Genomic DNA, 14,391 nt, shown 5'->3' with positions numbered 1-14,391 from the left:
AACTTGCTTGTTTTCGTGAGTTATCAAAGACATGCTTGTTTGTTTTATTAGAATGATAAACATCTGCCTTAATTAATAGACAGATATACTAAAATAAATAATTTTGGGATCTAATTTTTGTTGCGCCGCTCACACCTCACGGACGGGCACTTATAGTCCTGCGTAAAGATGAAAGTGACTTCCTACATCCCTGGTTTGCAGACGTTGTGTAAATAAATATTCAGGCAGTTATTTTGCAAATATTTATTTTCATTGTTCATTGAAATAGTGCTCTTTCTTCCATTGTATTTTTAAATTTAGGTCAAGGCTCTGCTACACGTTCCAAAAGCCCAAAGGATGACGGCTCATGGCATTTTTGTTTGCGAGATGGATAATTTAAGTTCAGCTTTGAAAGAGACCTTGAACTCTGTGATTTTCATTTTTTGTAACAGTTCAAAATGTGTTCATTTAATAAATAAAATGCATGGATTTTATTGGCAACACACTATTTTACAAGTGTAAAGATTTTTCATGTCTGGGGCGGATTCTTTTAGAGCTGTTCAGTGTAATATAGACGTGATCACTATCTCTGGTCATGCCTCAGTCTGTCTTAAATTGCAGATGAGCCAAAATATTATATTTAAATACTGGAGAGCTAATGTATCTATTCTAAACAAAGATAGAGTTAATCAAGAATTTAAAAATACTTATCTGAGTATCTTACATTTAACGATAATGAGCAAGTATCTCCATCAGTTTTGTGAGAGGGAGCTAAATATTTCTTAAGGGGGAATATTACTGCAATTTATTCTTGGTTAAAAAAAGAGAGACCGGAAGAACCATCAGGTTTGGAAAACAAATTGCGGGAATTAGGGAGAGAATATCAGACAACACGCAGTGACAGTGTAATGACCATGTCATAGGAGTACTGACAAACATAACAGCCAATTAGCCTATAAAGCAGAGGGACAACATAGATTCACTAATCAAAAGATGTGTATATCACAGTCAAACATAGTAGTACATAGAATCAAAAGTCCAGAAACTGCTGACATAATGCACCAACCCAAGGAGATTGCAGGAGCATTTGCCTCAGATTAGCACGAGTTGTATAAGGAAGAAAACTGTCCAAATAAGTTGGACTTAAATAAGACTGTAAATCTTCTTAATTCAATCAAACAGGGAAAACTGACTGAAGAAGAGGCGGATCAAATAACACGACTGGTTACCACTGAACAGACAAAAAAGCACTGGGAAACTTAACAATAAATCACCAGGAGTGGATGACTGTCCTGGACAATAACATGCTTGAAGAGGAGTTGACACCAGTTTTGCATAAAGTTTATAATTACAGTCCGCTCCCAGTCATGGTCTGAAGCCATTATTGGGGTCTTACTCAAAGACTGTAAAGATCCAACTCACTGTACGTCCTATCGTCCCATTAGTCCGACTTTCACTCACTCTCTTGGGGAGAATTGACTGCAAATGACAATGGATGTGCTTCCGAGATTATTATTTTTGCTTCAAAGTCCTAGTTTTTATACCATAGTCTGCTTTAAGATCATTGGACAAATGAATATCAAAATTAATTTGGCAAATCAAAAGAGCAAGAATATGTCTTAAAATTTTGATTGTCTAGTAAGGGAAACGGGGATAGCCTAACTTCAGAGTGTATGGTTGGGCAGCCCAATTAAAAGCAATGGTAGCCTGCATCATTTGTGATCCAGAATCACACTGGGTTTCTTTGGAGGAGGAGTCATTACTAGGGTCTGCCTCTCATGCCTCCCGTTTCTTAGTATTAATGAGAATATAATTCAGTACTTATTGCATCAACATACTGCACATAATCAATAATTATTTCATAATAATTGTTTGTGCATCTTACAGACTGTGAAAGAACGGTAGCAAGACGACAGCGATCCAGTAAACTGGAGGCAAGAGCACATCCAAAGGAAACGAAGAAGAGAATCAGCAAGAATCAGCAATGTCACCTGTTTGGACTGGTTATCAGAGACCAGGTTAAATAACTGGTGTCAACAAAAGGTGTCCCTCTGTTGAGCTATGTCCATCAGTGGGAACACACGAGTTTGTCCCATCTTTGGTGGACAGGGGCATTGATCAGTGCGGCGATAGGAAACTTATCACCATCCACTAGCTTTTTGAGGGAAGTTTTTTTTTTTTTTTTGACCAACTAAAAAGCAAATTTATCCAATCATCAGGCGACCACCATAGGTACTTACAAATAAGAAATTATACAAAACAACACGCTGACTGGGTTCAGATCAAAAGAGAACCAAAAAACATAGAAAGACATTTCAGCGATTTTATTGAAAATTGTGGTGTGAGGAAAAAACAAGCGTCCTTAACATATCAGAAGTTGTTGGTGAATTCACGAAACAATACAAAACGTATAAAACAACAACAGGAACTGGAATTTAATGTGATATTGTAATGTGATACCTAGGAAAGTGTTCGGATTGTCACTAGTGAGTGGGGAGTCAACTCCAGAAGGAATCCGACTGGAAAGTTAAAATAAGTTTTTTCAGTACTCACATCAAAATCTTTTTCATCTGCAGTCTTGTTGCTGATGAGACTCCCATAATTTGGGATTGTCCTGTTGTGAAACACTTTAGCACTTACAGTATGTAAAAGGAATATTGGATAACTTACTTAACGTGAACCTTACTATGGATCTATTATCATTCTGGACATATCTTCATATCTTCTGGACATTTTTCCTGAAGGTGTGTCCCATGACCAGGAATTTATTCCATTTTCTTCTGATGACTGCAAGAAAGATAACAATGTTTTGCTCAAAGCCAGAACCTCCTACAGTTGAACACTGCTTACAGAAAATTATTTTAGTTTGTTTAATGGAACAGTTAACAGTTGAAGGCTCCAATCTTTGAGAGAAGACAGGGACCAGTATTCAGTCTTATGGAGATTGTATTGGAGCCCCGACAGTCTTTTCCTTTTCTTCTTTTTTCTATTTAAACCACATATTTTATATTGTATGTTTCGGCCCAATGTCAGAGTACTTGTACATTGTCTGTATTTTTGTTTATTTATTTTTCAATAAAAGTATTTTTTTTTAATTACTGTGAGAAAGAAAGCTAACGTTCATGTCTTCACCATGTAGTTACAGAATTCCATGAATATATTGGCTATAATCTGTTCTCTCAGATTTGTTTTTCCATTAGAAATAACATCGACTGGAAACTTGTAGTTAATAAGATTGTGATAAAATCAAAAGTTGTTTAACATAAATGAATAAATCATGATATATTTTTTGCCATATTGTCCACACCTTTCAGGGGACATTTTTAAACAAATGCATTTTCTGCTATTTGTTCCTAAATGTAGCATGTCCAAATGGCCAAGAGTCAGTCGCTCCAATTTTTCACAAATTCAAAGGCATTTTCTAGAGGACCTTCAAACAAACACAACTGTGCTTTGGCCAAAGCTGAAGTGTGCTGTGGTGTGGGGGTTGAAAACGCTTGTCTAAAGTGTACAAGCACCACTAGATGACTCTGTTGAGTTTGTTTTTAATGTTCATCTTCTGCCTCACTATAGTGACTCCATTTCATCATATTCCATAAGAAGAGCCGGTTCATAAGTGCGAACTATTTTTGCAGGCAAGTAACCCATGCTGCCTGATACCTTTGGGTTTTCTGTGTTGCCTTCCGTTAAAGAAGTCGTCCTACTACTTACATTTTAAAGTGCAGATGACGCAATTTTGACTTCTTTTAATGTTGCAATGTAATAATGTCACACGTTGAAATAAATGGGTCTGAAGAGTGTCAAATCAAACAGAGTTGCTCTCGATGTGATGTGATTTACTGGCGTGGAGTCCTGACAAGAATGACGAGACGAGACACACAAACTGACAGCAGTCCAGAAAGCACCTACAAAGGAACACAGGACAGACAGGTGCACACAGGAATACAAGACTAACCTCACCAAAATAAAACAACGTTAGAACTAACGGAAGAACAAAACCAACTCTCACTAACAAAGGATAACACGCGATTAATGTGCAAACTGAGGTGAATTAAAAAAACATCAAAATACAATTATTCATTAATGTTCCAATCTAATCTGAAATTATTAAAAGAAGCCTAATTTGTGTGTACTTACCAAATATCAGCACCATAGCTATTTTGATCAGTCCCATAAATATTTATGAAGTATTACCTGTTGTGAAACACATACATTTTTGTATCTTTTTCAAATTACTATTATTGATAACATATGAAAAATGTTATGCAACCCTCGACATATTTACACATTTAATAAATGATGAAGACAGAACTACAAAGTTGCGAGTTTATTGAATGCCAGAAAAAACTGTCACTCTTCATAGTAGCAACTTGGTAGCAACTTATACCTAAATAATGTTGCTGCTGAAACAACCATGCATTGCTAACATAACACGGTAGGCCTTCTTATAAATGAACTTCCACAAGAATGGTGCCAGTGTGAAACCAGAGAAATTTCTGAAGCAGTTGGCAGTCTTTTTCTGAAGTTGGTTGCAAGTCAGAGCACTGCTTTATAGTCAGAATTCTCAATGAGTATCTGTCTATCTATCTATCTATCTATCTATCTATCTATCTATCTCTCTCTCTCTCTCTCTCTCTATATATATATATATATATATATATATATATATATATATATATATATATATACACACACACACACACACACATAGTTACACATTACAACTTCATAATCCACTGTCATCTCAATGTTTTTATATATTTATTTTTCTGTGCACTTGATAGAAAGTTCACACTGCGTTGTGGCAACAACAACTTGACATTGCAGTGTCTTTCAGCGGTTGTAGAACAGCCTTAATCGGGGCCTATTTGGATGATGTCGTAGTTGTTTCCATTGTAGTGTCTAATAATGACCCTGCTTGCTGCTTACGACAAGAGAGAAAACATTCTTGAACTCAGTCTACAGCACACATAAACACTGGCTTTTCTCCAGCCAGTGCCTGTGAGAAACAAAAAGGGAGGTGTATCTCGTGCTCCCTCCCTCCACCCTCCTGCCTTGCCACCGTCACGAACTGCGTAGTCTCTCCTCAGCTGCACACTGACACTGGCCCAGACACATGAACACGCTGTAAGGAGCAATGAATAGTGTGTGATGCTGTCAGTGGATTGAGTGTCAGACTGCCTACCACGTAAGGATCGCTGGTGATTACTCCAATTTTTTTTTCTTTCTCTTCAGGATGTGTTTCTTTCCGCACTGCAGTATGTAAAAGGTAAGTCAAGACTGCTGGTGTGTGCGTGCTTTATGGCCTGATCCTCACTGCTGTCGAAATGAGCTAAAATATTTTGAAAACACTTTTTCTCTGGGACTTGGGATGTCTGGCTTTATTTTCTACATTTTTTTTCTCTTCACATTCAGAGTAAAGCTTCAGCTTCAGTGCGCTGCCTGTGGACTGATGGCCGTCACTCTCTGCCGTGCTCTAACAGAGAGTGTGAAAGATGAAAATCTGAATGGCTGGATGAATATACCTCATCACAGTCAGTCAAAATTTGCTCTCTTGCTGTCTGCCTACTACATACCTACAGATTTCTCACTATATATACACCAAGACTTTGATAGAAACATGCCCAAAAAAGTTGATCTGGTTGAAGTTACACAAGTCCGCCAAGTAGTAACTACAACAGGCTGCGTATTTAAAGCTTGGTCTGTTTAAATGTCACGATGCTGCCCTGCGCAGTTTTGCAACTCTGTAACTTTGGCACCAAAAGGGTAAAACAGTGAATTTAGTTATGCCCTATTTGTGCAGAACAACCATCATGAAGGAAGATTTTACTATAGGGACGCGTTACACTTATTGATTGTTCTACATGATCATATATCACCATAATGACCAGATGTGGCTCACAGTTGATAATAGAGTGTGCATGAGACCACTTCCTTCCTCAATATTTTGTCAAGAATAACAGTGTAACAATTAGAGTGAAAATGCATTTAAACAATATTACATTAAACAAGGGAAACTGGTCAGATGTGGTTGATTAATTCAGAGCTTTATTGTAGACAACTGCCGAATGTGAATAAAATGACTAAATATGAAATTATGGAACTGACAGATGGGCAAGAAAATAAGGAAAGCATCAAAGTACTATAGAGACACCTGTATCGATCCAGTCCCTGATATAGAATATATGAGATCCTGGTACCGCCTGCTGGCTTACATATACAGTGTTCCCTCATCATGTTCGGGGAACATACATTAGAGTTGGAACTCCACAGCAGCAGCAGAACCATAATGTTTCCCCGGGGTAGCGTAGATGATCAGCTCAAATCAGAGTCTCGGTCACTACTTATGTCGTTATTCAGCAGTTTCTTGAATTAAGCATGTTTAAAAGTACACTCAAGAAAATAAATTCTCCAGTAGTCTCCAGAGTCCTTTCTCTCGCAGCACACATGGAGCGGGTCATGAATCAGCTCATCAAGCAGTCTCATCGAGGCAGAGGACCTACGCAAATCTACAGTGTGAAGTGTTGAGTTATTGAGTTCAATTACTGAACGATCATGAACTCTAGCACGCTTGGCTTTGTTGACAGGTTTCATGCAGCGCAAAGCTGCAGTGCATGTCATAATGTCTGAGCCATGAGCCACTACCGATGTGAGTGCCGATATTGGTATTAGTTTGTTATTCAGTATTGAGGTACCACTGTACCTCAGTTCTCGAATGTCCCAGACTTCGAACAAATCAAGTTCAAACAAAAATTTCAAGATTTTTTTTCTTCTGATTTCAAACAAAATCCAGAACTCGAACGCCCCCTGCAAAAAGCGTGCGCGGACCGATCAGCTGACCCACGACGCGCTTTGTTATTGTGTATAACGCAGCCTCTGTATGCAGACGTGTCCTGTTAGCTACATTTACTGACTGTTTTTTCTTCATATTCAGGTGTAAAACCTTTCCTGTCTCCGCACTGGACCGTGGTAGAGTGTCACAGGGGAGGTGCTCGCTCTCCACACCTCCGCGGCTGGAGCGCGCACGCCAGGGTTTGATGTCCTGTTGTGGGCTGGAGCTGGGACAGGGATGAGGCGAGTTTCGGACAGAGTGTTACTTGGTTTATTTCTTTGTCACAGCCAAACTGCACATTCAGAGCTGGTCACGCACCGGGCACCTCTTCACTTCTCAACCTTCTCGGCCACACACATAGACAAACAGCACACCTGCAGCAGACACTCTACATTCACGCCTACAAAAGCCTATTTTAAGACTTGGAACGCATTATTTCTTTTTCCATTAATTGTAATGGGAAAAATCGATTCAGATTTCGAACAAATCGCTTCTCGAACAGCCTTCTGGAACAGATTGTGGTCGAGAACCGAGGTACCACTGTATTAGTATAAGTCTGTGTACAGTGTTTTCAGTTGGAGGAATGCCCACTAACTACTACAAATACTTGTACTACTACACCTATCACAATAAACAAAACCAACACTCCAACTGTAACTACAATTGGTGTTACTTATATTATTAAAAAAACAACATACAATTGAATATCTGTAAAGAAAATGATTATGATGATGAAATGTATCATTTTGTCCATTCAACAGCGCTTGAAGACACTGGTTATTTGGGTTCTGTGATTACAGCGAATATCATATTCTTATTAAAAGCTTTCATTTACTTTTATTTGCTTTTAATGAAGTTCACAGAAAAAAAGAAAAAAAAAAAACCTCATGATTCAACGACTCAGAGTTTGACAGATAATCAGATAATCAGTCATCCAAACAAACAAGGTTCAGGGAAAAGGCAGAATCTGAATCAAGGTCTAAAGCAAGAAGGGTTAACAACACCAGAGGTCCAGTCCAAACCAGACAGAGGTTTTCAGAAGGGAATGAGGCAGAAGACGGGATCCAAAGTTCACAAACAAGATTCAGGCAGGCAGGCAGGCAGGCAGAGAAGGTATGATGGAACATTAGACTGGATGTCTAATAAAGAGAGAAAATCTCTGAACAAGACAGAGGTGTGCAACTGATGAACGGGAGTGGAAAACCAGCTGGAGGTGGAGTGGGCATGGCCAAGGTGTGACAACTATCTTAATAACAAGTACACAAGAACACTACCCTTCATAACTAAGTAGAGATGTGAAGAGGGCTCAGTATATTTGAGCCAATGCCACAGCTATATATACATATATATATATATATATATATATATATATATATATATATATATATATATATATATATATATATATATATGCACTGCTATTATATTCCTCCTATTCCACAAGTTCATCACACAATCACACAAATTTTTGATCACTTGATTACATGGCTGCTCACATCCTAAATGAAAAGTAGTGTTAAACCAGCACCAGGCATACAACCGGTTGATGAATGGTCTTTTAGTCTCATGCCAATAAGTGCCATTCATTTCTTTTCTGCGGTCGACACATGCATGCCCAAGGGTAATTTGTTTAACAAGCATGCCCTAATGTGGTGCTCACTACAACCACTCAGCGAGGGTGCTACCTTGCCACACACCCCGAGGCTGATGCTGGCCAGCCAGGGTCGATGAGGGATGTCCTGGGTTCCGGACCGGAGCAAGTCCCTTCAGCTTTCACGGTCTCATATCAAGGATGTGCTTCCTCGGTGTAATCTGGGACGTCCCCCCTCCGCCTTTCATTGTCTGACCCATGAAATCCTGTCAGCCAACAGTCAGTTCTATGTGAGAAGATGGTCATGGTGACAGAATTCATTCAGAAGAATGAATGACAAATAAAAATGTCTGTTACTGTCACTTCACTCCACCTGTTATTTGCTACCCATTTGCATTATGATTCAATATACTGCGTTATCAAAGTAGTTTGAAGTCACTAGGTGAGAGGGAGTACCCTCCAAATTGTCATCAGTTGACCTCTGGCCGAAAGCATTACTTTGACTGAGTTGTGTTGTTGTTGGCTTCATCAAGCAAGGACCTTCAGGTGCGTTTACTTCTTGAGGTCAGTGAAGTGTACCTGCCGCAAATGGAGGAGTTTAGGTATCTCAGGATCTTGCTCACAAGAGAGGGATGAGGGGAGCGTGACATTGACAGATGGATTTGCGCAGCGGCTGGAGTGATGCGATCGCTGGTGGAGAAGTAGCTGTGCTGAAAGGATAGGCTGTCAAGTTACCACTCAATCTATGTTCATGACCGAAAGAACAAGGTCCATCTATCGATTTGGTGGAATATATTGCAGAAAATGTATTTGTTTAAAAATGTCTCCAGAAAAGGGTGGACAACATGGCAAAAATATATCATGACTTATTTATGTATTTGTTATAATTAACTTTCGATTTATCACAATCTCTTTTGGATGATTTTATTCTGGTTTGAGGCAATTTCCACACAAGGATTTGTTGCACAAGCTTCATAATACACTAACAATGATTTGTTCTGTCTTCACATTTTGGAGTGTATTTGTTTGGATCTACATTTAGTTTTTGGCCAACTTTTATACAACAGATCTTTGTTAGCAGTCGAGTGTCAATAATGTTTTGAAGGGAGGCGTCACAATAGCCTTGGGCTCTGTGAGCACTGCAGTGTAGACAGACATCGCGGGTCCCGACAATTCAAATCATTCTGCTCACTCTCAGAGAGAACCTCAGCATCTTCATCTCTGCTACCTCCAGCTCCCCCTCCTGTCTTTTCCTCAGTGACATGAACGATTCTGAATTGATTCATAAATGTCCAAATTTTGATTATTTAAATGTATAGTAGACGCAACAAAAAAGTTGAACTGACTAGTGCAGTGCACTGCTACTCTACACTATGGATGTTAACAAAAACATGCCAGACTGCAAGATCCATCTCACTTCCTGACACACGTCCCCATGTAGTCTAACATATCACCAGTTACTGTTTTAATTCAATGTCCTCCAAGCTACAGTGTTTAGGAACAGCAAATACATGTTCTTCACAGATACAGAGACTCACCATCATCTTTTAAGATAATGGTTAGTCATTGCTGGGTCAGAGTAATGGGTAATGCAGCTGCATGACTTAATGATGCTACCTTAGTCTGAATATTCTGTGCATGTCAACGTGGTCAGTGGATTTTAACTGCAAAGTTTGGAAATGTAGCAAGTTCATGGTAAAGTCATCTCTGCTTTTGCTTTTTTGTGCTGTCCTGGAGGTGCAGTTACTGCAGTATTGTAGTGACCTCAATATTGTCTTGTGGTATTTAGAGACAGAACACTGTCCTGTTTCAGATCATCTTTTAATAGCATCTCCTCCCTATTCGCTTCATCTTGACCCACATACAAGCATACACATGAATATCAAGACAAGGTATCATGGCCAGTTTGCTACATTGATTCATAAGATTCAGAATTGATTCATTTACATTCTGAATGTGCTCTGAAGTGCAGCAGCAATATTATTGTAACAATATAACATTCACATAAACTTTAGTCGAGACTGTGACTTTTTTTGTAAGATTCTTGTTGATACCTACTTTATAGCTCCCTCCAGCATTTCAGCTATGCTAATAGTGGTGTGGCTTGTCAGAACCTTGTTGGAGCATGAAACATCCCTCCGTGTTGATGAAGTGCGTCACACATTCATCATCAGTTAACCACCGCTAAGTCCTGTTCAGTGAGGAGTGCAGGAGCCTATCCAAGCGGTCATTGGGCGAGAGGCAGGAATACACCCTAGACGGGCCGAGAATGTTAACGTTGGCCTGGATGCTAGCCGACTGTTGTTTGTTAAGAAGAAATAAAAACATACTGCTGTACACCCATGTTGTATTGTTCATGTTGTCGGACACAGGAGACCATTTGGGACGCCAACGTGTCCCTGTTGTTCTGTCCAACATTGTTTTTAAATAAAGTACTTTGGTATCCTGAAAATCCACTTTGTTTCAAGTCAGCTCTGGAGCCAAATTTCCTGCGTGGGGACTTGTCATCCCCTGAGTCACCTCGTAGTCAAAGCTGCCTAACAATCGGTCAGATTGAAAGCCCAGATGACTGTGACATCTTGAGCTTCCACAGACCACAGCTATAGTATTGGGACACACTACACTTACACGTGAACATGCAAAACCCAGTGTTAGGGTCAAAAACAAGTGTTAGGGTGAGAAATGGGACACAGCCTTATAGTTAGTTTTTGCTCAAAGTGATGGCCCAACCAGGTCTCGAGGCAATTTGTTCATCTGGTCACAAATATTTAGTCTATTGAATCGTGCATGGGGTTAATGAATGGTATGGTATGTAATGTACTTACAAGTAAAGAAACCAAAAACTTGTGAAATGACATGGAATCATTTGATCATTGCAAATATATTTGTCATAGAAAAGTCCAACAAGCAGCAGAACCAGGTGCAAGTCATGTTTATCAAATTTACTATAGAAAAAAAAAACCTAGAATCAAACTGTTGAGAAAAAAAAATTAAAATAATATATTTTATTGAAACTCCAAAGAAGAAATAAGTAAGGTGTAAATGAAAGTATCACTATAAAATGTTGTAATTATTTTTCAAAAGTGCTTCAACATGTTCTTACATGAACAATTTTTACTGTTGGAGGGGGTGGCATGTAAAAACTTTCAGCGTCCCTCTACGAGGCACTCGCAGACCGACCATGGGCCCTGGTCTAGTTCAAGCACCTTTCTATAACTGATGCAAACTTTGTGTGGAGAGGGACAGGTCTTCCAAGACCACCTTAGGACATGCCTAGAACATTGGCCTGTGGTGTTTGCACTGTGGTTGTTTATATCAAGGTACAGAGAAGGTCAGGAGTTGTACTGCTCTTTGTTGTTCAAGAGGAAGCTTCCCAGAGTTCCTTAGAGAAGAAGCATGCGACGGCCACTATGAAGACAGAAAGTGGTGAGGTATGCAGGAAGCAGTTAGGGAAGGTTTCAAGTGGATGCTAAGATTACACCGGGAATGATGTGGTGAGAGGGGAAGTCCTGGAAGTATGAGCTGGAAAGGAGAGGAATGAAGCTCCGTAGATGCAGAACAATAAACGTGTGTGTGTGTGTGACCATTAGCCTGAATGCAGGGTTGGGACGCAAGGTTACAGAAGCTCTGTCACTCCGAAAAAGACATGCAGGTTGAATTAACTGAGAATGCAGCCCTGTCACTCACCCTCTTTGCTGAAGTCAGAGCCAAAATCAGCACCGTCTTAAGGCTCAAATGCTCCACAGAGGCAGATTCCAGCAGTTCAAAATGTGATCCGCACAAACCATCCGGAACTATCTGAAGACTCCATGTGAAAAGATGCTCCTGACTGGAGGAATAATACTCCGAGCACCCAGAAGAAATCGTTTCACCACTGGATGGCTGCTCACTGAGAAACGGCCATATGCCTGGTGGCTCACAGCGATAGCAGCAGCGAACACGTTAAGCGTCGCAGCTGCTCGACCCGTATCAAAGAGCAGAAAACCCACAACTCCTGAAAGTGGGCATGATGACGTCACATGATGACATGTTTCTTTCCTCACACCATTTCTGAAAAAGATTCCACCGTGAAGTGTACGCCTTATTGTTGGCCGCCCTGGCACTCTGAACCATAGTCACTACCGATTCAGAAAATCCAAGTGAGCCCAGTCTTACCCTTTAAAATTCCGAACCTTCAGAGGGCGACCTAATATGGGATGGGAACAAATTGTTCCCTCCGCTTGAGTCAGCGACAAGGGAAAATCTGGACGGAGTCCCCGCTGTCAAGCTCACCAAATCCGGGAACCATCTGGTGCCCGGACTCTCCGGTGCCAGCACCAGCACTGAAAGTCCCTGTGTCCTTACACGGTGCAACAGTGGTAACATCAGGTGCAGAGGAGGAAAAGTATACAGAAGACCCTTCGGCCAGGTTGAATGCGCCAATGCATCTACACCCAGTGTCGGGGGGACACTTTCCATTCGCTCAAGTAGCAAAGAGATCTGCAACTGGAACTCCAAAGCAGTCCCAGATTATCTCTACAACAACCTGTGAGAGCCCCCACTCGTCCATGAGAGCTCCACCCCTGACGTTCTGTCTGCTCCCACGTTCAGAAGTCCCGGAACATGTCGAGTCCTAAATGACATCAGTCGACTGTCCACCCACGTCAGGATGTTGACTGCCGCTCGATGTAAGCCAGAGACTTCATGCCCCACTGGCGTTTTAGATAAGGTACTGTCGTCGAATTGTCCGACCTGATCATGACGTGCTGTCCTGTCAACAGATGTGAAATGTGAAGAAGGATCTTCTCCTCTGCCATCATTTCCAGAACATTTATGTGTCGGGGGGGGATCCAAAATCAAAGTCAAACTGGTGAAATTAGTGACGTAGTGTGGCTGTAACAGGGGTCAGAGAAGCTCAAATAAGTTGAGCCGCAATTAGAGCCCATTAATTTTTTTTCGTGGTTCTCGGAAGTTTCAGTTTTTCATGACCCCATGCATGATTCCATAGATTAAATATTCGTGACCACATGAACCAATAGCTTTGAGACCAGATTGGATGGCCAGGCGTCACCGGTTATAGTGACTCTCTCTTCTGACTGCATTTTTATTAAAACATCTTTCATACTTCTTGGTAGTAGCAGTTTCAGTCAAATGTTAACATTGCTGAATTACATAGTGTCGCTTGTTTACAGCACCTGAAGAAGTTGTTTGAAGGCGTCGTTTTCTATTACAGCGTACAGGTATAAATCTTTATGGGAAATTCTTGAAGAAATTTAAATTAAAATAAAATTATGGATGGGAAGATCTTATTGTGCCTTTGTTTTTGTTTGTTTTTCTTTTTGGTCTAGGTGTCATGTTGAAGATCAGACTATTGCTCTCAGTAGTTCTGTTTCTTATTTGATTTATAATATTAGTTCATTAAAGCATTTAGTCTATTATGTTGTCTTTGTAAAATAGTTGACAACCAACGTATGAAGCGGAATAATGCTTCAGTGGATGTTGTGAATAAGAATATATAATGGTTCAAGCCTATTCGAACCATTCCCGGTGATGCAAAAAATGGTAATGTTGTAGATGAGACAATCTGGAGATTTTGGCCAAAAGACTATTTTTAATTAATTCAGTAAAACTTTTATTATTTATTATTCCACAAAACAGAATGTATTGCATAATATCTAGCCTGTTAAATATCACATGAAACAAAATCGACCCTGATCTACACACATGTGGGAGACGTCTGTCTTTCACGAGTGTGCTTTCAAGGGGTGTGTGTCAGACTGCTGTGACAAAGATGAAATTGACAAATGTGTTTGATCCACAATTTAGAAAGCGGTTTATGAAAATAAAAAAAGAGGGTGTATCTAAACCGCTGGCTCAGGTTGATATTCACACTTGCAGTGACGCAGATTAACATAGCTGTCCAACAAAATGGTCGTCATTTGTATTTGAGTGTGTACACATCTGACTGGTCTTTGCTTTGTGCGGACATAGTCAAATTAAGTATAAACTT

General features: G+C 40.1%; 1 long non-coding RNA gene across 1 annotated transcript; it reads left to right on the top strand.

The window, feature by feature from the left end:
- Window positions 1-5,080: 5,080 nt before the first annotated feature.
- On the top strand, window positions 5,081-7,053 carry LOC128753857 (uncharacterized). The gene is made up of 3 exons (XR_008413881.1): window positions 5,081-5,248; window positions 5,395-5,513; window positions 6,914-7,053. It is a non-coding gene; the product is annotated as an uncharacterized LOC128753857 (long non-coding RNA).
- Window positions 7,054-14,391: the final 7,338 nt, after the last annotated feature.

The sequence above is a fragment of the Synchiropus splendidus genome, chromosome 2, assembly GCF_027744825.2.
Source record: "Synchiropus splendidus isolate RoL2022-P1 chromosome 2, RoL_Sspl_1.0, whole genome shotgun sequence".
In the NCBI taxonomy this organism is placed as follows: domain Eukaryota; kingdom Metazoa; phylum Chordata; class Actinopteri; order Syngnathiformes; family Callionymidae; genus Synchiropus; species Synchiropus splendidus.
This window is presented reverse-complemented; position numbering and strand designations above follow the sequence as displayed.